Source organism: Borostomias antarcticus (assembly GCF_949987555.1).
Source record: "Borostomias antarcticus genome assembly, chromosome: 13".
NCBI lineage: Eukaryota > Metazoa > Chordata > Actinopteri > Stomiiformes > Stomiidae > Borostomias > Borostomias antarcticus.
This window is the reverse complement of record NC_140246.1, coordinates 23759676-23785561: the sequence shown is the minus strand read 5'-3', so window position 1 is coordinate 23785561 and position 25886 is coordinate 23759676. Positions and strand designations below refer to the sequence as shown.

The window sequence follows — 25886 nt, the reverse complement described above, 5'->3', positions numbered from 1 at the left end:
TGGTTGCATCGGCGTGAGCAGTAAAGCAGTAAAGTGGGACTTCCTGGACGGCATGGTCCGCTGACTTTTCAAGGTGAACACCTCCCCCTTCACCTCACTCCCCTTTACATCACAGCGGTATTATTCAGATGTTGTTATGAATACAGATATATCTTGTGTGTGTTTGTGTGTGTTTCCTGTAGGAGGACATCAGCTATGTGGACCCAGTCCGTCAGCACAACGTCGAGGATACAGTATCAGGGACTTGCATCACTATAGTGACCCCAGACTACCAGCAGGTGGGATAAATTGTATCCCCCAGGGATGAAAATAAATGACCAGAGGTGGGCATGAGTAGAGCAGAGGGTTGGAAATCCCAGCCCCCAAATTGCACACTGATGGTGATGATGATGATGATTTAAAACTACTATCTCTACTGTAATATCTGTTGTGTTGTTTTTGTGATCCAAACCGAGCAAAAGTGAGCTGTTTGGCTAGCATGTTTGGCCACCCACTAAATTGGTGTAAGACTAAGCCTATTGACTAGGGAAGCAATATACTGAAACTTGGAACCAGATTTTGGCCTATAATTGCTGTACTTTGTGTGTGTGCCTTAACCATAAGTTGGCTTGATTGCCGTTGCCTTGTAAAAACCTGTATGCAGTGACCTTTAATGCCTTATTTGTCTCTTGCCTGCCTGTAGTCATTCCTCAAACCTTTTGATCATAGTTGCAGAATTGTCTCCGTCCGTAAATAAAGCTTCTTGTACTTTGCAACCTCTGTCTGCTGACCACTTAGGCTACCTAGGGGAAAATTAACCTTTGGGTCTCCCATGTTCCCCATTATGGCATTGTCACAGCTACTCTAAGCACGTCCTACAGGTTACACATACGCGTGCGCACACACACACACACACACACACACGGATATATTGCCTTGCCTATGGCCTGCTGGTGGACAAACCTGTACAAACTAAATTTTACTTCAAGTCAATTCAGTGATCCAACTTTACAGTATGTTGTTTACTTCATGACAATTATCAGATGGCCTTTATCCCCCTAAATCAGCCTGAGAATGCTAGCTCATGCTAAATAGGCTATGGTTTTTGCATCAATTTGTAGTGTTAATAGAATAATGCTGCATTCTGTTTAGTTACACAGCTGTTTTACTAAGTATAATAAGTATATTATTCTAATGCTGGTTGTTCACATTATTTTGTTATATTATTGTGACTGGTGTAGGCTAGGCCTACCCTCCTGTGTGTTTGTTGCAGACACCATACATGTGTCCCCCTCTGTAGCCTACATCCATTATCTTATCCAAACCATTTCCTGCCTCCATGTTAACTCATTTAACAAGAGTCCCACTGTGGATGTACTGGTCCCCTACAGTAATTCAACATTACAGGAAAAAACACCACCCGACATCTAAATGAACATGAAGAATTTAAATGTGAAATTTCATAATACAACTTAAGATAAAACATAATTAATATAACATAACAGGACAAACATGAACACTAACAAGAACAATAACAAGAACTTAACTTTAAACTATTTACAATTTAAAATGGACAACCATAGTCCCCACCACATCTGCCATTATTTCAAGGGGCACTTTGGGCAAATCAACCGCCCCCACAACCCCCACCCACAGCTCCCTGGCCACAGTATACACATTGTAGTCTGTTGTGAGGAGGGACAGAGGTGCACCCTCGTCGTCTTCTGCCATCACTCCGGCGATGGAGAGGGCCTGCCCTTTTATAGCTGCCGGCTCCTACAGGAGGACAATCAGATATAGGGTTACAGACATTACTAAATTCATATTTAATTTACAGCACTTTTTGTTTCTCATGTTTCTTTTTGTTTTTATTTTCCATGGTCAAAGTAACATAAATAGTAACAAATGTACTGTATGCAAATATACTGAGCAGATTTATCAAAGGTGGGAATTTAGAGCAGGTGTGCCCATAGGTGTACAGTTAATTTATGACTAACATGAGCCTTGTAGACCAGCTTGATGAGTAGTCTGTGCAGTCTGTGCATGTATATGCAGTCTGTGCATGTATATTTGCAAGATCCCTATTTTCACACATTTAATGTGACATAATTTACCTCAGTGCTGGTGAAAGTGGTGCCTTGTAGGCTGTAGCCATACTGGCTGGTGTGGCCCTTCAAATGCGTCAGGCGGACCAGCATCCCTAGGCCCAGCTTCAGCATGATGGCCTCCCTCCATAAGGAGACCTCCACCTTCTCTCCGTTCTGAAAATAATAAAATGAAAATAATTCAGTGCAGTAGGCTGGGTTTCCAGTATGCCACACAGCATGGATTGTGCTGAGAAAGGACTTAAACTCTCAGTAGTCTACAGTATTTACAACTGAAGTCAGATTTTCTTTCTTAAAACAGATTTACCTTCTCCAATGTTAATTTTTGGAGCGGGACCTGCTCCCTGCCCACTGCCACCAGTTTGACGGTGGACATCTACAACACATAGCAGGAAAATAAGTTGGTAGGAAATACCATCCAGTTTACCCCTTAGGGAACAAGTGAATAATCCTCTGTTGTAAATATGAATGTTCACTGAATATGAACTAACCTCCACGATCCGCCCCTCCAGGGAGATCACCCTCCCTGACACCCTCCCTGACATGTTTTCCAGGGGTGAGGGAGGGTAAACCAGGTGGTTGGCCTCCAGTTCCAGCTCAGGTGGGATGATGAGATTGGCCGTTTTAAAGCACATAGTTTCTCTTTTTAGATTTATTGCCAGTGTTCTGGCGTCCCGGACCTCATCATTTTTTAAAAAGTATGTCTGGCCTGCCTAATGAGATGCAAAGAATACAAGAAAAGGGGTAAGTAGCAAATACAACATTATGACATGAATGTTTTTAATAAAATATTGATTCATTAATGAGCGTGCTCTTGAAATCTAACTAAAACCAAGTAAGATTTTCATTCATAGTTCTCCAATCTGAATTTTGGGAGCCTGGGATGCCTATAATTCATGTGAGTAACATAAAGATAATTAACCTTTAGCTTTCCAGACCACTCTTCGTAGAGTGTGACCTTGGTCACTCTCTTTCCATCGGTGATGGCGCATATTTTATTGTGCTTTGTGACCCTTGGGGAGCAGCCCTCCTCCCCAAGAGTCCACCCGAGGACCTTTGTCATGTCCCGCTCAGCCAGGACCTTCACTAAAAGGGTTGGTGGGCGGCTGAGCGGGGTGGCTTTATAGTCCTTCAGAGCCTGGAAAGTCATTCTGAAAAATAAAAGTAAAAAAAAAGTTTTGGTTGTACATAAAATCACGTGTGAAACTTTGGAAAAATTTGGAAGTGTTAGATTGTCTGTAGGCTAAGCCTACTGTATAGTGGATCTATGTAAAATTCTTGTTGTTTTCATTATGAGTGCTTTTTGTTGTTGACCCTAGTGGTTATGCACCTTTCACGTTGGTGCGCCCGACTACAATTCAGCTCTTGTCGCGGGCGGGCGTGTGCACGAAACGAGCACGCGCGTGACAATTTCACGGGGTCGCGCCCGCTTGCCGCTCCGCCCCAGATTGTCCGCGGCTCCCAAATTCTCTCATTGAAAATGAATTACAATGCGCGGATATCGCTCCTCGTCTGAAACGGCCTTAAGTCCGTGAGTCTGCAAGGGTGGACATTGGGACTGGGCCATAATTTCAAAAGACGTGTCATTCATTGAAACGCTACCACTAGGGGGTGATGAGCTTACAACCCTCCCTATAAACTGAAGAAGAAGAAGACTCCAATGACTAACCGACGTGCGGTCACCCCGAACGCCAAATCCTGACCTCCGACACAACTGGAACGCAGAGTGCTTGTTTCCCCAGCGTGGGTAAGTTAGCTTATGAATTGTAACTTCGGTTAATTTTGACAATCTAATGTGACCCGTTATTTTATTCTCGTAATTCACCGTGTCTTGCTTTGTTTCACATCCCGGCGAAATGTGCCTCTGCAAACATTAGCTAGCCAACTCTAGCTAGAGAGCGCTAGCTCTAACGTTAGGGCATGAAGATTAATTTACTGGTTAACAGCGGTTTGCTGCTAACCGTATATATTTTTTGCAAACTTTGTACGAATCGTTAACGTTGTGACGTTAGTGGGCATGAATGGGCTATGCGTGCATGTTTGCAACTACGACCACGGTTCGAAATTAACACCAAGCGCAAAATGCGGGAAACTTGAACGAACATTTTGTCATTTGACGTGTGACGTTTTTGAAGCCACTCGGTAGCTCGTAGCGTGTTAGCTAGACAGCCAAACAACCTGACATTAACTTGAGATTGCTGATCAGCATAAGTGTAACCTATTGTTCAGGAAGTGCTGTCATGCGTGAGTGCCCATGTTCCGAGTGGAGCGAAAAATAAATGGTCCTCGTTTGTAACCGCACCTCTGTCTTTATTACAGTATTTTGTACTTTTGAAAAGTATAGGCGACCCACCTAAACCCTTCGGCTACACCAGTTTTAAGATAGGCTAGCACTATTTTGCGGAGGCAGCAGTTCCAGTCTAAAATATTCTAATCTAAGATAATTGTAACTAGCTAGATTCAAGATCTGTCTCTAGTCGGCATGTATACTATATGGTTTACACAACGTGGAATTTGACAAAGGTAATGGCATTGGCTGGTCAGTCAAATATTAGCAAAACTCAAACCACTGTGAAATATATGGCACTTTTGAAATTCAAACAATTCGTTCTTGATGAATAAACTGGTTAATATGATAAATGATAGCTATCTCACCAAGAATGGGTTACAACTTACTTGTCAGGTTCAAGGTTCTGAGCTGAATCACTTTGACGTCTTAACTTGATGTCTGTAGAAGGGGATTGGGAGTCAAAACATTTTAACTTTACTTTCAATTATAGTATGGTATGGATAATATGATAAATGATAGCTAGCTAACCAAGAATGATGACTAGCTATAGCATTACAACTTACTTGTCAATTCGAGGTTCTGAGGTGAATCTTCAGAGTGAGGTCTCAGTCACTGACCTCTTAATTTCATATTGTCTGTAGAAGGTTTTGGTCGAATCACTATTGTTGTTTTTGTGAAATGATTGGATGATTGTGTGTTACTAGGGTCTCTACCCACTGGATTGCTATATTGTTGAAAGATGATTGGACGTCACGTTTCAGTGTGTTGCGATGGTCTCTACTCGCATAGCAACTCAACTCTCAATGACCCTTCTGATTTGGAATTTGATTCTCTTATAGAAGGTGATTGGGTGAATCACTGTTACTAGGGTCTCTACTCACACTGGATTGCTATATTGTTGAAAGATGATTGGACGTCACGTTTCAGTGTGTTGCGATGGTCTCTACTCGCATAACAACTCAACACTCAATGACCCTTCTGATTTGGAATTTGATTCTCTTATAGAAAGTGATTGGGTGAACCACTGTTACTAGGGTCTCTTATTCTGATTATCACCTGGTTACTATTGAAGAGAGGGACTTGAATTACCAACATCTAGAGCAGACCATTCCACAACTAGGCTACAAGTGTGTATTTGGTAGCCTGAGTTATGTGCACACGTTGGTTGTGAGGGGCCTTCAGATGGCCGGCCTCACTCGGATAAGGGCCAAGCAGCTAGAGATTAGCTAGCTCAGTTTCAGCCATTATTGGGATCCGCTCAATGTGGTGGAGGTGTGGTTTTATTTACCCATGAAGTAGGCTACTGTGCCCTGCCAACCTGTCATTGTCGTCATCTTGTGTGTACTGTATGCAATGTGATTTCCAACTAGGCACTAATGTAACTGACTGACTCCTAAAGTCTGACTCCATTGTGTGTGTGTGTGTGTGTGTGTGTGTGTGTGTGTGTGTGTGTGTGTGTGTGTGTGTGTGTGTGTGTGTGGTTCTACATATGTCTCAGGGAGAGAGAGAGAGCTGAAGGCAGAGAACGACCGTCTGAAGCTGGAGTCAGGGTTGCAGGCCTCCATCTCCTCCTGCCTCCTCACACACACCCACTTCTGGCCCTGGACTTACAGCCCCAACCTCAACACGTCCACCAGCCTGGGCAAGACGAGACAGACGTGTGTCTGTCTGTCTTCAACTCTGTCAGCTCTGTCTGTCTGTTAACTCTGTCTTCCCTCCTCTCAGGCGCACACTAGTTGTGGAATGGTCTGTTCTAGGTGTTGGTAATTCAAGTCCCTCTCTTCAATAGTAACCAGGTGATAATCAGAATAAGAGAATCAAATTCCAAATCAGAAGAGTCATTGAGAGAGAGTTGTTATGCGAGTAGAGACCATCACAACATACTGAAACGTGACGTCCAAACATCTTTCAACAATATAGCAATCCAGTGTGTAGAGACCCTAGTAACAGTATTGTCCTGGACGGCCGTTCTAATGGCCTATATTGCTGTATTCATGTGAGTGATAGTGTATCTACATGAGTCTGTTCTAACTGTGCGTCTGTCTGTCTGCACAGGCTGTCGCTGTCTGGTTGACGAAGCAAGAGACCAGCGAGCTCAGGGAGAAGGAGATGAAGCTGACATCATCAGCTACGCCCACCAGCTGGACCAGGTCAGACGTTATACAACCGGTGCTTGGTTAAAAGCTGTTGTATGTGACATGATATACCACGGCAGAGCCTCTTCACAGTTCTATTTGAAATATTACTGCGCCTATAATTACACTACATACTCGCGTCATGAACCATCAAGCTTTGAGACGTTGTAGGTGCACTGTCTTGTTTCACTGTTTCAACATTCCAATGTAATTTTCGCACTGACAGTCAGTTTATCACATCCTGATTGTTTTCCCTTACCGGATAAAGTAACCACACAGACTCCCCAATATGTGGTCTTTACCAAAATAAAGCCTGTTTGAAAATGTGTCGACACGTTGTCAGACTACCCCGGTAGGGTCTGTTGGCTACAGTGTAGCCTGTGTGTGTCATCCACTAACGTTACAGCCGATTGCGCACATCTCCGGTGCCACAATCTGTGCATTTGCATCAAACAATGCACGCAGGCGATTTTCAAGATTGACCCATGTGAAGAGGCAACTCCAGGATTTAAATCCTTAATCCTTTCATTAGCGAATCACGGCGCATCTCAACTCACAATGTATTTGGCTAGCTAACGCTAGCTAGCCTGGTCTAACCTAAGCTGAGACTACAGTGACATCAGACGTGGGGGAAAAATCAACTTGTTTGAGGACAATGAGGCTGGCAATCATAAACAGTTTGTTTTGACAACTGGGCAATTGATATGTTGCACAGTAAATGCATGGATCACACTTAGATCGTGGCAAGCTAGCAAGATCAGGGGTGCCTTAACAGTAGCTACGTCACTAGTCTAGGCTGTCAAGATAGGTGTTTGGTTGCTAGGTCATATCCAGGACTCAAGACTCATTGCTGAAAGGAAGGGTAACGGATAATTTCCATTTCAGTTACAGTTCCAAACCCATGTTAACTATGGGATGTCATCACTGTTCCTCCAGGAATATTGATCCTCATTTGAAACTCCATAGCAACATGATAGTTTTGGGAACTCTTTTTCTGGGCACAGTTCACTAAAATCGGTATTAAGACACAGGTTTTCTAAATATTTCCCGACAGTGTAACCCGTTGTATAAAAGCAATAACTCACTCGAGGGTTGTGGTATATGGCCTATATACCACGGCTTGTGCTGGTCGACGGCACTCTGCTGCGCCTCGTGCCTATGACTGCAGCACAAGCTGTGGTGTATATAGACTATATAGGCTATATACTTCCATGAGTTATTGCTTCATTATATCAGTGCCAGAAATATGACAAAGCTCTCTCACTCCCTCCTCAGGTCATTCAGGTGTGACAAATGAAACCATATCTGCTTCTAGTGTCAGTTCTGCACCATGTGAGATTGGGGGACACAGTTGCTGTCTGGAGAAGGTCTCTAATCACGTCACCATCCGTGGACTGTGGGGATTGCTGTTATGAAGATGAACAAATGACACACAACACCAAATGCAGTCATATATGCGGTCCTCTACCTGGACCCAGGCACACTCACACTCACACACACACACCGACATACACCAGTCCTGGGCTCAGATCCCCTCCCCCTCACCCTAACCCGGGTCCGTATCCTTTTCCCACCCCCACCCTACCCCCGACCCCTGCCTCTAACTGGACCCAGGCACACCTACAGTCACGCTCACACACACACAGACATACACCAGTCCTGGGCTCGGATCCCCTCACCCTAACCCTAACCCGGGTCCGTATCCTCTTCCTATCCAACCCTACCCCTGACCCCTGCCTCTACCTGGACCCAGGCACACTCACGCTCACACACACACCGACATACACCAGTCCTGGGCTCAGACCCCCTCACCCTAACCCGGGTCCGTATCCTTTTCCTACCCCCACCCTACCCCAACCCCTGCCTCTATCTGGGCCCAGGCACGCACACCCACACAGACACACATCAGTGTTTGCCACACCTCTCCCATGATGCTCTTAGCCTTTCTTGCTCTGAAAATGTAGTTTGACGTAATGTATGGCTCTATATATGGCTCTGTGTGCTACTAACCCTGTTCTGCCTCCCCTCTCCCTAGTGCCTCTCTCTCTCCCTCCTATCTTCTTACCAGGTCCAGTGGATGCCCCACTGTCACCAGCAGACCACCCTGAGTCCGATAGATACCCCTGTGTCTGCTGCAGATGTAATAGCAAATTAGTTAACACACGAACACGTACACACAGACAAATTAGTTGACACACACACACGTACACACAGACATACAACAGTCCACTTCCGGCATTAGGCCTGGGCCCAGTACCCCCTTCCCCTCACCCTAACCCGGGTCCGTATCCTCTTCCTACCCCTGACCCCTGCCTCTACCTGGACCCAGGCACACTCACACACACACAGACATACACCAGTCCTGGGCTCAGATCCCCTTCCCCTCACCCTAACCCGGGTCCGTATCCTTTTCCTACCCCGATCCTACCCTTGACCCCTGCCTCTATCTGGGCCCAGGCACATTCACGTACACACAGACATACACCAGTGTTTGCCATGTCTCTCCTATGATGTTATTAGCCTCTCTTACTCTGAAAATGTAATTTTATGTTATTTATTGCTCTATAAATGTTCTTAGCCGGTAGACAAACATACTCCAGGAGCTTGCTCGATCGCCTTGTTGAGAGGGGTCAGGGAAGAATTTTTACAGCTCACTTATCTGGCCCCCGGGTGATACTGTTTTTTTGCTTCCCTCTGGAATATGTAGGGGTGGGATGTCTGCCCACCTCCCTTGTTCTCTGTAAAGCGCATTGTGTTGCCTCTGGGTATGAAATGCGCTATACAAATAAAGCTTTGATTGATTGATTGATATAGGAGTTTGCCAATATGCTAGTATGACTAAAATTTAAATGACACACAGGGTCTCCTTTTTGATGATGTGATAACTGTTCTATTGTGAAGACATTAAAGAATTAAATGTATGGGTATTGCCTTGGACGTGTCTTCAAACAGGGTTAGGTTTTTGACCCTTCACCATCAATAATGGCACAAAAATAATGTTTTGGTACCTTTGAAGTGCGATCAAGGCCTTGTCAGCTGTAAAGGCTATAGTTGTTGAGGATCTGTGATTGAGTTGATTGGGGAGTGGCCTGTTTTATACCAAGGCTAGAGTAGAAGCAGTTCATTTTCTTTTGTTTTGTCAGCCAGGTTTCAATATTTACGATGTCGCTGTTAACTTATTCTATAATGTGTCTGATTCCGAACACTGTAGATCATGTACTCGTTAACTGCCTGACATGTTTCTGAAAGGAAGGTTATGATGGAAGGAATGGGAAGATATGGGCTGGCGTGGTATGGAGAGGCAGTGGTGGACAAGGCAGGAAATCCTTTAGCTATAGCTTCTTAACTCCAGCAGGTGGCGGTAATGTAAAGCTTAGGATGCGAACTGCCCACTGATCAGTTCAACCTGGTGCTACGAGCGCTACGTTGCCGTTGGTAGTGGTGACTCGTTCTTCAACTTTGGATTGACGGTGAGTTGGCTGACTAGACTGCCGGCGAGCTAATTTAAGACATTTAGCTGTAATATACAGTAACTGATGACAGCAATCGTCCGTATATTAATTCTGGCCAAATAATGTTAGACTAGCCTCTTTGCAAGCGTCTCATGAACGCTTTTGAGCTAACGCTAGCTACAGAATACAGCTGTGTTGACGGTGGCTAACTAGGTGTTACCAACCAGGTAACGCCTAGACATTTTCTTAATAAAAACGAATTGATAACGTTAATTCCCAATATTTAATATCTTTGTTGACATCAGTGACAGGTTCGCCGGTTACTGACGATTAAAGAGTTACGTTATTAGACGTTATATAATAGCTACTTAAGCTAGCACTAGCGCGAGGTTACTAACGCTAGCTAGCTAGTAGTCTGCCGGTAAACTAGGTAACTGTACGTTAGGCTGCTAGCGTTGGTGTTTATTAAAAAAAAGTTTGAATATTGAGTTGTGGGGTATTTAACAAAGCTGGCTAACTGAGTAAGCCTGACTGAAACCTTGAGACTCTTTCAATCTAGAACAGGGACTGAAGTAAAAAGAAGAAAAAAAAACTTTCCTCGGCTCGTATTTATCAAGCGTCTCAGTAAGAGTGCTGATCTAGGACCTGTTGTTAGTTTTGACTGATCATATGGAGAGGTGGGGCCCTGATCCTAGATCAGCACTCCTACTCTGAGATGGTTGATAAATACAGGTTCAGGTTTTACTTTGTGCAGTCAGGCTTGCCCAATGATTATCAACCTTTATTTAAGGTCGGGAAATCCTAATTTACAAAGATGCCGAATATACAATAAGTTACAATAAAATACACAATCAGTAGCCTGCATGGCTATTCCAAACCACAGCTTTATTCTTGCAGTACTTTTAAAGAATTTTAATAAATGTTGTCTTTTATGCTATTATTTTATTTTATAGGTTTGGCTTGGTGAAAGCTTCTCGAAGCAAGGAGGTGAGTGTTTCTCTGTGTTGTCACAATCCTAAAACTATTGTTATTGATTTTAAGGGGATATTTCACTCTATTAGAACTGAGCTGTGGTCCTCAAAACAAATGGAACTGAATCAACAGTTTGATACTGTACATGGGTAAAGTGAGTTCACGACACTCAGTCATGCATGGAGCTGTGACAACTTAAACCGATGCTACTGTGCCACCTACAGTACACTGATTTGGCGATCTATTTAAATAACTTATCCACACACACACTGTATGCTGATATTATGCCATACTGTAGCTCTGCTGCTGCTACATCCAAGTCTCCCTCCACCACCTCAGCGTCTAACTGCTTTGGTTCTACTCTGCTTTGTCTTGGCTTCCTTGTGCAGATTTCCAGTTAATGTCAGGATTCAGTTCAAGGTTCTTGTAATGATGTATAGAGCCCTACATGGTCAGGCACCTGTGTATCTGTCTGACCTGCTCCATGCACATGGTCCCAGCAGGTCACTGAGGCCTGCTGACCAAGCTCTGTTGGTTGTCCCACGTACCAGGCTTAAGACCAGAGGTGACAGCCTTTGAGTCTGTGGCAGCCAGACTGGAATGCTCTTCCTCAGGACTTGAGAGTTGCTATAGGGCAATTCCATGTAAATGTCAACCTCATCATGAAAAAAAAAAGTTATACTATACATAACAAAATCACTTTAAAATATATCATCAAGGTCTATATTTTGGTGTACTGAATTAATCTGATCAGATCATTTAAGAAATTGCATATTTCCACCCATTACAACAGGTATCAGAGTAATTAAAAAATAACATTTTCAGTTAACCTAATTGTATGAGTTGTTGAAAGGGCATAAGGGCCTATTTTTTCCACTCACACGGGTTCCACAGCCTCTCATGTGGAGATAAGGGGCTTGTAATGCAATATGTATAATATTGGGTCATTTGAGTTCATCCCTTTAACGGTTGAGCCATGTCAAGATGACGCGCTTTTACAGGACAGCCAATGTCACGTCCGTAACGTTTTTCAGCAAAAGTCGTTATAAAAAATACATTTTACATGCAATATTGCCCAAACTTTCTGTGCAAAGCTAACTTTCACTGATGTCATATATGCATCATAGTTGTTCGAATCTCTTTCTAAATGTGTATTTTCCGCGTTACGGATGTGACCGTTATGGACCCCTACTAACACACGCAGGTTGCGCAAACGTTCTACATACGGCCGCTATAGGTGACGATTCGTCTGCGCCGCGTGCGGAAATTACGCGGCCATTTACGGAAACGCGAGATCTGCCGTTTAGTAGACTCTACGTAAGAACGACACGTCATTCAGAAGTTGCGGCCGCGTGCAAAGAACGCACGTGATCACGTGGGCAGGAACCTCCGTTATAAACTCACCTGGCTGACACTAGATTAACAGGTATTTATATGACTTGGTCTGCACGTCTTTTTCGCACGGTGCAAATACGGTGCGGCCGCGTGCAAAAAACGTGGGCAGGAACTTCCGTAATAAACTCACTTGGCTGACACTAGATTTACAGGTATTTATATGACTTGGTCTGCACGTCTTTTTCGCACGGTGCAAATATGGTCACTTACTGACCACTGGCTATATTTAGCATTTGCAGTACCACTGGCTATATTTAGCATTTACCAGTTCAAAAACGAATTAATGCTATATGGGGATATAGCAGCAAGCATTATGATACAAACCAATATAAGACTGAACACCATTAACAGTTTAGAACATTTTATTACACAAAGTACATTACAAATTAAAAGTATACATATTTACAAGGATGAGGTTTACGGTCTGTCACATTACGCATAGCCAGAAAAGCAAAAAAAAGCATGTACAAGCTCTGGCTAGCAACCGATTATCTGACAATTGCAAAAGTTCTAAAAACAAAAATGAAACAGTGCGCATTCTGTGGCAGGCAGACCGGGAACAGACCGTTGTATCCCACAAAAAAAAGGTTAAAATTTACAAAATCTATTTACAAAAAAGGCATCCATCCTGGCAGGCTGGAAAGGCAGGTTTAGGGAGACGGGCTGGGGGTCACCCACATCTGAATCGAGGGTCTGGGCAGAAGAGGTCATCCTCATCTGAATACTCCACTGTGGTCAGGGCTGGAGCTGCGGTCAGGGGCTGGGCTGGGGAGGTCAGCTGGGCTGGATCAGATGCCTAAGGACATAATGAAATGGCTGTAAAAGCAAGTCGCATACGTTCATTGGAAGCGTGCCATGTCACTGGATACGAGAAAATTAACTGCCTGACATCACATACCTTTTTGCATCGAGCAGGGGCATGTTTCAGCATCTCCTGCAGCTGGGCAGACACCTCCGTCACAGTGGTGCTTGGCTTACAGGCCATAACTGCACCTTTTAACCAAAAAGGGAATGGTTTCAATGCACATGGCATGAAGCAAAGACAATGTATTATTTTGCGAAAATATGAACAATCCCTTACGTAATATGACATTGTAGAGGGTCATATTCTTCAGAGGCTTCTTCCCCCTCTTCCCATGGACGCTGTAGACACACCACACTCTGTGTATGGCAATGGCTGACAGCACCCGCCGGACCACATCTGGCAGATCTTTGCCGCCAATGGAACTCAGATATCGTGTCTGCAAAACATAAAGACAATCATTTACTTTTACATTTCCTTAACACTTCCCTGCAAAAATAAGGAACAAAGTTCTGCCCTGAAGTTACTCACCATCTTCCTTTGATGATCCTTGTCCTTCAGCTGCTCCTCCAAGACCAGCAGCTCCTCCTCCGTTTTAGCAGGGTGCAGGTCATCCAGTACTGCTCCCCGATAGCTGTCTGCAGACTCGCCGGACAGTCTCTGCTCCAGCCTCATCATTGTCTGTGCCATCTCCCTCAGACTCTGCATGACGCTGGAGAACTGCTGACACATCATCCTCTGGAAGTCTGGATATTAAACACAGATGTGGCTATAAGTAATTGTACGGTCCCATAATGGATATTCAGCTCAAAGTATATCCCTACATGCAGCATGAAGTAGTTCACAAAATTCAGCATACCAGCATCTGCAGAGCTTGATGGCAACACTGCTGGAGCTGTTGGTCTCACAGGCGATGGCATCAGAGAACTACCTGAAAACCAGAGGATAAAGGGATGAGCAGGAAACTATGGTGCTGGCGGCGTAGTGATTCTGGCATAAGGGGAAGAATCAACTCGACATGAGACATGTCAGACCCTGACCTGGTCTGGCCGGGGTGCTAATCGCTGATGCATGCTGCTCGTGCCTGGACGTCTGAAGGGCTGAAGGGCCTGGGCTCACAGCGCCTTGGCTCAAAGGACCCGGGCGATGAACATCTACTGCCGAGTAGTGAGATGTGAGATGAGCAAATTAGTGAACAGAGTACATGAGTCTTCCGAAAGTCCTGAGTTAACTGTAAGTGTGCAAATATGCATAGACATTTCACCAACACAAACATGCATGGATACCTGCATTGAAAACTGGCAGAGCAGGCCTTCCGGCTCTGGCACCTGGCATAGCTGGTCTGGTCTGAGTTCTGCCGACCGGCTGCCTGGGCACTGGAACATCTAGTAGAGGTAAATTAGCTCAGATTAGTCAACTCAAGTAGTACTCTTTTGGGACTGTTGAATGCACTTTATTATATTACCTTCGTCACTGGAGTCATAGCGTGTGTTGCGCTGTCTCTCCCTTGTGTCTTGGGAGTTAATCCATTGATGACTGCTGCTCAAACACCTTCGCCAAGGCACTGGCTACTTCATAATGCTCTGTGTGTTCCTCAGCAGAGACAGAGGTTGTCATGGCTCCTCTTGATGTGCTTGTGGAGGTAGATCTGGGAGGTATAGGAGAATGGGCACTCAGAGCAGGAGAACACCCAAGTCTTGCACAACTCTAACATCACAGCTAGGAGAGCGAATGAGAGAGACCATTAAAAAGGATTATCTCACCTGTAGTACAAGTTCAAATATAGAGTGATTATACGTCATTGTAAATGAGAGCTTACTCTCAATTGATTCACGAGGTTAAATAAAGATTGAATGAATATGTAGCTAGTGGGGGGTTACAACCACACAACTGTGGAGAGAGAATGAGACACTTGGTTCCCTCCTCTACTGGTGTTCATGGCCATGGCCACACACCTGGAATACTCCAACCCTGATTTAAAGGCATAAAAGTGGGGAACACATTCTTGAGACGGTTCCTAAAACTGGAGGGGAAAAAAACGGGAAAATGATCTTCCCTCTCCTCATCACTCACTTCTGCATGGGGCTGAGCTCTACCCTGTCATCAGTGGCAATACATGGGATAGCGGCTCAGCACACAGGAGAACTGCACAGAGAGGAAGGAGGAGAGAGAAAACCAACAACAAAAAAGGCAAGAAGGGTTAATAACTGAGCGAATCTTGCAAGTTTGCACTACAGGGAAGCAATTGCTCAATTTCCCTGATATTGTGGCGTCACTGGCGTCAGTGATGTGTCTTATGAATCTCACATGTCTACCGCTAACATTAACTCAATATCAATATTCCCTTTTGTTTATCCCGTCTATGGAAACGTATGTGCATTTGTACTTACGTGTGCCTGCCTATATTGATGATCAGGTGTTTCTCCACCTAAGGGCTGGCCAGACAGAACCATCAGAGACCATTGGGCTGAGCTGAGGAGAGAGCAACATGTTAGAGTGTGTGTGCATATGTATATGGTGCTCTTCTGTTAATACTCATGAGGGCATTCAACTGAACAAGACTCACAGAGCCTGTGGTGCTGTCCCAGGACTGCCCCTGGCCACGCCTGTCCCCGTCTTAGCGCCTCTATTAGTAGTCCACATCATGAGTACCTATTATGCAAAATTTGGATTTGTATGTGAGTGAAAACGTAGTACACAATTCTTTACCCGTTTGACAGAATGAGCAACCATTTCAACAGTTAAGAGTAACATGCAATCCACCAAGGTGGCTGCTGTAACCAAATGAGCCAAGATGGCTGCTATAACAAATCCTGCTAGCTAGCCTAGCTCCGTTGTTGGGGCTTCTAGTATTCCGTTAACGTTAACTTCGGAAAAATGAATGCCTAAAAACAAACACATACTAACGGTGTCGTGGGTTAATGCGAAATCAATGAGTAAGCTAATTATCGCATTTTATTCCAAGCGATGAAACAGTACGAACGTGCAGGAGCTCGCGCGATAGCTAGACTCGAGAAGACTCCACCATGCCCGAAAAAGGCTAATCACGTTAGCTGGCTAGCTAGTTAGCTAACATTGGAAAGAGAGCATCTGCATATAGATAATCATTACAAAAGGGTAGCTTGCACATAACGTTGGTGCTTTATCTGGGACGATACCAAAATACATTGTATGTATGTATACATACTAATGTATACATTGAAATTGAGATACTTACAGGATCTGTGTTGTCGCGGAGACAAAGACAGCGTGTCTTTCTCAATCGCTTCTGTTCAGAACGGACCGGAAGTTTAACCCGTTCTCGTTCTTCTTCTTCTTCGCTGGGTTTAGTGGCGGATGTGCATACAGCCACCTACTGGCACAGAGTGTGTAACTTGTTTGTCTAGTTCTTCAATTGTGTCACCTAAGAAAGTAGCCCAATGCCTTGCATTCTACGTTCACTGCTCAGCGTTCATTGCTCACATTTAGGTTGCAAAATTAGGACTTTATTCATAGGCATATTTTTTATCATTATTTTTATTAGGCCTAGACTGCAAATCTTTAGTGTTAATATTAACTGTAAATGAGAAATTACACACAAAACAGACATGCAGGATTTCTCCTCATTATTACAATTCTGTAACTGTATGACTTCAAAATTTATTTTAAAACCTAAGTAATTTACAAATGTTCTGACCCACTGTGACACATTTCCAATAAAGTCAGATTGGGACTGTGATCTAACCACATTGTCACGTTATTTAATTACATCATAGTTACGGATTTAAGCAGCAGTGGCGGCTACGTTCCCTTACAGTGTCCTTGAGGACGGCTATTTTGGTTATTTTGCGACTGAAAAGGCAAGTGTCAGCTAGGTGTCAGCTAGGTCCGCTGCTGGTGACGTCGCAAAGTTACCACAATTACACCAATGTGTCCCGTCAGTTTTACGTACTGTGTTAGTAGGGACGTGACATAAACCCCAATATTGCTGAGCGCAGCTTTCCCGTTAGAATCGCAAATAACCAAATTGCCAGTCCTGTTATAGCTTATTACACATTCTGGCTGGCATGCAGTCTCGACATCAGTTAGGTAAATTATTATGATTTATTTCAAGTAAATGTCAAATTTGAGATCATTGTCTATCATGAAGCATTTGTTAGAAGAAATGTTACATTTAAGAATTCCCACCGCGATGTCCATGAAGCATTTAGAGAAGCTCCCGTTTACCAAAATGTAGGCTACGATTAATGGCTACGATTATAAGGTCCATTGCATTGTTAAAACCAGGCCAGGTCCAGCCTGGCTTATGTGCGTGGCTGGCTTGTTTCTGTTCAGGACTGGTCGAACGGAACGGAAGCTAGTCATGCCACTGAAATAGCTGTGAATTGAAATGACATGAAATAATGTCTGATAAATTAAGATCTAAGGTCTTGTCGGCTGGACACATCAGTTCCAATGCTTCCAATGCTAATCCAGCACAATAAGAGCAGGATAGCCAATTAGCTCATGAAATCGCAACAACTAGCAGCAGCTTCCATAACATTAATGGTAGCGGTCAGTAGGGCTGTCGCGGTGAAGAAATTTCCCCAGCGATACAAAAGGGTGGCTTTCAAAGGGTGGCTTTTTATGCGGTATTATTGCGCTATTTTTTTTCTTCCCCCCCTGTGCTTTATAAATGAGATTTTTATAGTGTGTGTACTGTAGCCTACCTCTTATTTGTTTCAATACATTTTTATCAAACGAAAACATCGGCTACATTAAATAAATACTGTAGCAGTCAATCGGAATTTCATTACAGGAATGCAATGGTGCCCTATAACACAAACAGGCAATACACAGAATACAAATTTAATAATAAAGCAAAATAAATAGGCTATAAAACAAATATGCTTCTTTTATGAAATGGTTACCAAAGAAAGACAAGATAAACTGTAAATTAAAGTAGGCTCTAAAAAATAGGAAAATCCGAACCATTTAGCCTATAATTAAACAATAGCCTAACAATAATACAATGAAAGACTTCTCTAAAGCACAACTTAACTTGTATGGTAGAGTGTAGGCCTACATGAGAAGGCACTGGCTATACTGACAGGGGTTTTCATGTCCTTGTTACACTGAAGGAACACCAACATATTTACTTTGTGTGGTTTCAGCGACGATCGGAGTGGGGTAACAATGTTACCGGCAGCACTAAAAACTCTCTCTGAAGATGTGCTCGTTGCACAAATGCACATATACTTGCGTGCGACTTTAGAGAGCAGGGGAAATCTAGCTTTGTTTTTGTGCCACCAGGCGAGGGGGATCCCCGTTGGGGTTGATGGGCTCCTCCTGCAGGTGTGAGTTCTGTGTCTGCTCAAGCTCTCTTGGGAATGCGCACGGGGGTGGTTGTGCGTGACTTCAGCATGTCTCCAAGTGTCCTCCTCTTCTTTGCTGCAGGTGGCTCCTCTTGCGCCTCTTCCTCTCCAAGCGCTTTTATTACTATTATTTACATTTATGGGCCTGAGCCCAATTAAAACCCGACATTTTCTTTCTAAATTGCCTGTTTATGATTAACTCATTCATTCCGAGTTGTTTGGATGACAGAACTATGCTACGTGCTAGATCTTCTTCCATATAGCCTTCCTCTCGCAATGGACTCGCAAAGTGTAGTAGGCCTACCTGCAGATGCCATAGAAGGCATGCGAAAACCCTTACATTTCAAATAGTAGGCTAACCTTTGATTCACTGGTGATAAAAATCATAATTGAAAAAGGAATTAACAATCAGACTTCTGAAATACGTTATGAACCTAAATCTGTTCAGAATTATTACGCACGGAATCATAAATACCTCAACATGGATTGGAAGCGAAATTGCGTCTATTGGGCAAAAAAACAATATGCGTGTCCCATTTATTTTGTCACTTATCTACACAGCCTACTGACAAGTGTTAGGCCTGATTGTAAATACATGCTCCGGAAATTGATTTACAAATGGAAATAAATGCTTTGGAAATTGATTAACAAATTTCGAATATCTGTCTCAACTCCGTGTAATGCTGAAGACACGGCCTGTCGGAATGGTGTGTTTCTTTAGGGTAGGCTAAGTGAGAAAAAAGTAAGTCCATACCTGATATTTATTTGACAGCTCTAATGGGAAAAGCCTCATGAAACATAAGAACAAAATGAAAAAACGTTAGTTACCGCGGTGATGCAGTCGTCTGAGGAGTAGCGCGTTTTGTTTCACAGTACCGTGGTCGTGCAATATTGTGTTAACCGCGACAGCCCTGGCGGCCAGTGGCTAAAGCAGTTACACTGATGATTCCTGTAACGTTAGCTATTTTGCTGCAATTGGTTGAACTTATGTTTCTGGACAAAGGTAAGAGATAAAAAGATTGGAGTGAAAAGATGAACGTGTGGAGGTTTGGGGTATAGTCCCATAAAGTCATCCCCACCAGGGCCTTGAACCCCCGTCTCCCGGGTGGGAGTCCTATGCTTTCACCGCTACTCTACTTGTGCAGTGGAGATCGGCAGGTTGATTTTGGTGTCCTTCTTTATTTTGGTGTGCTGGGACTACTGCCTCTTGTGGTGCCAACAGAGAAATGGAGGTCAACATTGACCGGAGGGAGGGAGGGATAACCAGACAAACGCTATTCTAGGTGTGCTGGCTTACAGCCATGCACAAAAACACACTGCCTCTTGTGGTAGCAACACAGAACTGCAGGTCAACAACCCGACGGAGGGAGTGACAACCGGACATTTGCTATCTTTGGTGCGTCGCCACGCACAACAATGCATTTAGACACAATCCCCTCAATAGCCTACTATTTTGGCGGCCATCTTGAAAATCTTCAGAGCCATTTAAAATGGTTTCCTTCATGTCAAAACTGACATTTAGAGTCACTTTAGGTGTCAATAAAAGTGCTGTGATAGTTTGAGTGTTGATTTCCCAAAGTGTTTCTATGTGCATTTCAGATGCGTCACATCCATAACGGCATAACGTCACATCCATAACGCTGTTTATTCCTCATACAATTCTAAATAAATTATTAAATATTTTAAATCCTGCTATTTTCATGTTCAGCCAAGACTCCTTCATCATGTGGATATCAACATTTCTGCATTAGACTTAAAAGTTCAGAGTTTTTAAAAAAAAGTATAGTGTCCAGAAAACGACCGTCTTTTTTTGTCACATCCATAACGCATGCCTTTTTGTCATTTTTTTTAGACTTAAAAATATTTTTGAATTATTATTTTTTTACCATCTGTTCTCCCCATTGTGTGGTCTGAGGATATGCATTACAAATGTAAATGTTCTAAAAACTTTAGTTTTACTGAGACATTTTGGTTGTCATTTTGCATCTACATTGAATTAGTTGAACATTATTTATTCAGACTTTTTTGTACTGAATTGTAATTGTATAGGTTTCATATACATGGTAAGTCAAAATAATACTAATAATAACACAGCTGCTTTTATATATTTCAATAGAACATTGTATTATTAATTGTGCCTAATTGTTAATTGTGTCTAATTGTATCTAAAGTACATTTGCTACATAGAATTGGTGTAGTTTGAATAGCTATACCAAAGTTTGTTTGTTCTGTAAAATCTCATACTCAAATAAAATAATACAAACACCAGTCCAGAGGAAGTTGACCCACCGGAAGTACATGGATTCAACTCAACCGAAGTGACCCTATCAACTGATCGGCATACCTGGTTCCAGTGAATGATAAACAGGTGGTACTAGAATAGAAATTGTTGGAGATATATTTTGTCAGACTTAAATAAATTGTAGGCCTATAGCAAATTTTAACATACTTAATATTCAATCTAGGGAATTGTTTTCAGTAAAGTTGATATCAGTAAGTCATCTGTGACTATCGTAAACAACATTGGCTTGAGGTTGATAAAACTCTTGATTTTACAGTATTTCAGTATTTACTCTTTGATTCATACAGTGACTACATGAAGAGTTTCCTTTAACTGCTGTTCTGTTAAGTGGTCAATTTCAACACAGTCTTTGAATACAGTTAATCTATTTGAGTCGCACCAGCTGTCTAGGTGAACAGCTATACTACAAAAACCAAACTTTACTTGGAAGTAAAAAAAATATCAAGCTATATTGGGACACTTTTATATTTGTGTTAAGATTTGTGGTTTTGGAGCAAAACGATGCCAAAGAAGAGTAAGAAGTCCCAAGCTGCAAGACAGCGCTGGCAAGGGTCGACTGAGATTCACTGTGCAACAACTGAACAAGCAGAATGTGCTGGTCCTCAGAGCCCTGGAGAGGTCAAGGTGTCTGCAGCGTCTCGTGCTCAAAGTGTAACACAGGGAGGTCAACGTGATGCATCGTGTGTACAACAGGTATCTTATGCAGACATTGTAAAGAGACTAGGGCCATCTCATGCTTACCAGGTAAACCACAAAGGTCGAAGTGATGTGCCATGTCAACCACAGGTATCGTACACAGACACTCTAACGAGGGGACGTGATCCGTGTGTAGCAGCACCTTCCCATGCAGACTCTGTAAACCTGGGAGATCAGCCTTCTGTAAACCATGTCTGTGCATCCCGCAGCCAGGATTCTCCTAGATACGGCCCATTCAGAAATACGCAGTGTACTTGCAACTCACTAACGTTTCTTGTGTTTCTTAATGAGAATGAAAACATCACCGGAGAAGACCTCGACCTCGTTTTGGATAAGGGTGACGTTATGTATCAACAGGCCAGGAAAAGGTTTCCTCGGCACATCTTTTTGACTACTGACGAGCTACCCCATGAAGCCCCAGCACGCAGGTTTACACACCATGTGAACATGGAACACCTTTCCAGATATGGCACATTAGGAGACCCTCTACCTGGAGCTGTAGATAGCTTTCTGGACCTAGAGGCAGGATTGAGCTGCTTGTTATCAGATGTGCAGTATGCATTGCTGTTGATGACAGGGTTATGTATTGCAGTATTCAGAACCAGGACAGGCAGATATGGTTTCTTCGACCCCCACTCCAGAACAGCTGATGGTTTGCCCCCACTCCCGGGATCACACACTCGTGGTACTGCTGTCATGCTGACATTCACACATCTCAGTGATATGATTCACAGGCTCCTAAAGTATCACAAGATTTTGGGCACACAGTCCTCCTGTAACTATGAGTTGAAGCCTGTTGGGTTTTACAATGTGAACACAGTCAACCTGAACGATGCCATCCCAGACACAGAGTCGGCCTACAACTCACACTGCTGCTGTATCAACTGCTGATGCTCTTCAAAATGAGTCAAGCCTGAGCGCTCCAAAGGTAAACACTGTTGTCACTGATGTATGTGAAGTATTATCCACTGATATGGAAATTGAACCAGAGCCATCAAGCTTAAATTCTGTCACATCACCTGATGCTCCTCAAAGTGAGTCAAACTCAACTGCAGCAACGACAGTGATGAACACTGATGCCACCGATGTCTCTGACAACATATTACAGATATCCACTAACATATTACAGATATCCACTAACATCACTTGTAGACCTATATCATTTATGAGGCATGAATCAAACTCATCTGTTCCACTGATAAATACTCTCGCCAGTGATGACATCTCCCGTAAACTGTCAAAACTTAATACGCAGCAAAGGAGAAAATTTAAGAGGAGACTATTGCTTACTGGAAAGACATCACAAAGAAATGAGAATCAGAAAAGGAAAGAAAGGGCAAAGTATGCTTCAAATGAAGACACAGACAAGGAAAGCTAAAGTACTTTACCAACCACTATCGTATCAATTCTATATTACGACAAAAGAAAAGACTGTTTATTATCAACAGATACAGAAACAACGTAGAGTTTAGAGAGAGGCAAAAACTGTTTATTATCAACAGATACAGAAACAACGTAGAGTTCAAACAGAGACAAAAACAGTTTATTATCAAGAGATACAAAAACAATATTGACTTTAGGCAGAGGCAGCGATCTTATATCACTCAGCGGTATGCACATGACCAAGAATTCAGGGTGAGACACAGACAACTAATGAGACAGAGAATGCAAGACAGATATAAGAACAACCTTGCATTTAGGATCAACATGAAATGTGCAGCGAAAATAAGAAGGAAATACAGATGGATAAACTGTGGACAAACACGTGAGAGTGACAACCCTGTGATCAAAGAGACCATATCTCTTTTCAGATCAAAAATAAAAGCCGGCCCCACTTATGTGTGCACTGTCTGTCATAAGGCATCATTTCCAAACCAGGTACGACCCTGCACAAGGTCATATTACATCAAAAATCCAGCCGTGGTTGCAGCATGCCTGACAGGAAAGTATGTCCATGTGTGTCATGATGACTGCAGGAATGAACAACAGTGCAAGGTGCCTGATGAGAGAAGGAGAGAGTGGATTTGTTACACCTGCCATAATCATCTAAAGAATGGAACCATGCCAACCCTCGCTGTGGCAAACAAGTTAGAGCTCGCCAACATCCCTCCTGAAGTGTCTGATCTCAACATACTGGAGAGACATCTCATAGCCAAATGCATTACATTTGCAAAAATTATTCCTCTTCCCAAAGGCCGACAGAGAGCAATCCGCGGTAACGTTGTTTGTGTCCCATCGGAGGTACAGGAGACAGTCAATGCTCTGCCCAGACTGAGAAGTGAGTCTCAAGTCATGAGAGTAAAACTGAAGAGACGGTTGTGTTACAGAGGTCATCAGCTGTTCCAGACTGTTACCTGGTCCAAACTAGTGCAGGCGCTGCATAAACTCAAACACATTCACCCACAGTATGAGGATGTAACTATCAGAGATGAGGCTGAGTTATGTGATCCAACACTTCCCGATGATGCTGATGAGGATGATGATGAGGATGATTATGATGAAGCTGCTTTGATGGAAATTGACAGGTGTGAGAGCAATGCACTGCGTGAGGCAGAAAAGTATCCTGAAAATGAGCAACAAAACAATGACGTGCTGCCTAGTGATGACGGTCAACCACAGGAGCAGAGGGATGATCCAGAACAGGAGGGTGACATGCCTAATGGAGGTCTTGCTCTAGAATCATGCCTTCAGCCACGTGATGTTTCAGAGGAGATATTATGTTTTAGTGAAGGAATCTACTCTGTTGCCCCTGCAGAAAGGAATACTCCAGTCAGCTTTTTCAGAACACCTAAGCTGGAAGCCATGTCTTTCCCTGTTCAGTTTCCCACTGGTCAAAACACACTGTATGAAAAGAGAACCATTAGATTAACACCCAGTAGTTATTTCAAAACAAGGCTTTTCGGTGTCGACAATCGGTTTGCCAGAGATACAAACTATTTGTTCTTTGCACAGTTTGTGACTGAAATACATTTGTCCACTTCCAGCATGACAATACAGTTACGTAAAGGAAAACCTTTCACCAGAGATGGACGCAGAATAACCTCAGGAATGTTGCAAGACCGACGCGAGGTTGAGAGACTGGTGAGAAATAAAGATGCAGTCAGATTCATGCAGCCATTGAGAGGGACGCCAGCCTACTGGGAAAAAACAACAAAAGATCTTTTTGCCATGATCAGACAGTTGGGAAGTCCTACATTCTTTTGTACATTTTCAGCAGCAGAAATGCGTTGGCCTGAGGTGATTGAGGCAATAAAAACTCAGCAGGGTGAGGAGGTTAATTTTGAGGATCTTGACTGGTCCACAAAGTGTGCCATACTGAGAAGCAATCCTGTGACAACAATGCGCATGTTTGATAAACGTGTTGAGGCCTTATACAGAGATTTAATCTTGTCTCCTGCGCAGCCCCTTGGCAAAGTTGTTGACTTCTTTTACAGAGTGTAGTTTCAGCACAGAGGAAGCCCGCACATACACTGTCTCATATGGATAGAAGGTGCACCTGTGTTTGAGCAAGATGATGATCAGACTGTATGTAATTTTGTGTCCAAATACATCACAGCCCAGCTACCCGATCCACATACACAACCTGAACTGTATAAGAAAGTAACATAAGTGCAAATACACAGCAAAAACCACACAAGGACATGTTTCAAAAGTCTAGGCTCTGGATGCTGTTTTGGATTTCCCAAACCACCCTCCAAAGAGACAATGATAACAAGACCTGGAGATGATCCAGTCGAACTGGAAACAGCTAAGGACAAGCTTAGACCACTGAACCTGCTGTTGAATCAACCTGCAGCCGCCTCCCTGAGTTTAGAGCAGCTACTGGCTCAATGTAACTTAACACTCTGTGATTATGAGGGATACCTGCAGATGATGAACAAATCCAGCGTACTGGTACTGAAACGTGATCCAAAAGACTGCTGGGTAAATGGATACAACCCCTATCTACTCGATGCTTGGGACGCTAACATTGACGTGCAGTTTGTACTCAATTATTTCAGTTTAATACATTACATTTGCACATATATATGCAAAAGTGAGAACGCTGTAAGTGAGTATCTTAAAACACTGTTTCTGAACTCAGGAAACCGGGAGTTGCCAATGAATGTGATGAAATGAGGGCGATTATGCAGGCTTATTCCAAAAAGAGAGAGGTCAGTGCTCAGGAGTGTGTGACTCGTGCATGTGGAATTAACATGAAGAAGTGCTCACGCGGTGTCATATTCATACCAACAGATGACAACCCACTGAGAATGAGTCGCCCCATGGCATACCTAGAGAGCACAACATCAGAAAGTGACAATGTGTGGGCGACGTCTTTGACAGACAAATACAAAGCCAGACCTGAAACACCAGAGTTTGAGGAGATGTGCTTGGCTGATTTTGCCTCTACTTGCAGAATTGTCTATGGCCGACAGACAAAAG

The 25886-nt window shown here is 43.3% G+C and overlaps 1 long non-coding RNA gene across 1 annotated transcript; it reads right to left on the bottom strand.

The window, feature by feature from the left end:
• Nucleotides 1–14435: 14435 nt before the first annotated feature.
• Nucleotides 14436–15278, bottom strand: LOC311317105. The gene is made up of 3 exons (XR_014630744.1): nt 15204–15278; nt 14596–14778; nt 14436–14506 (listed from the first exon to the last, which is right to left on the bottom strand). It is a non-coding gene; the product is annotated as an uncharacterized lncRNA (long non-coding RNA).
• Between the last annotated feature and the right edge of the window lie 10608 nt (nt 15279–25886).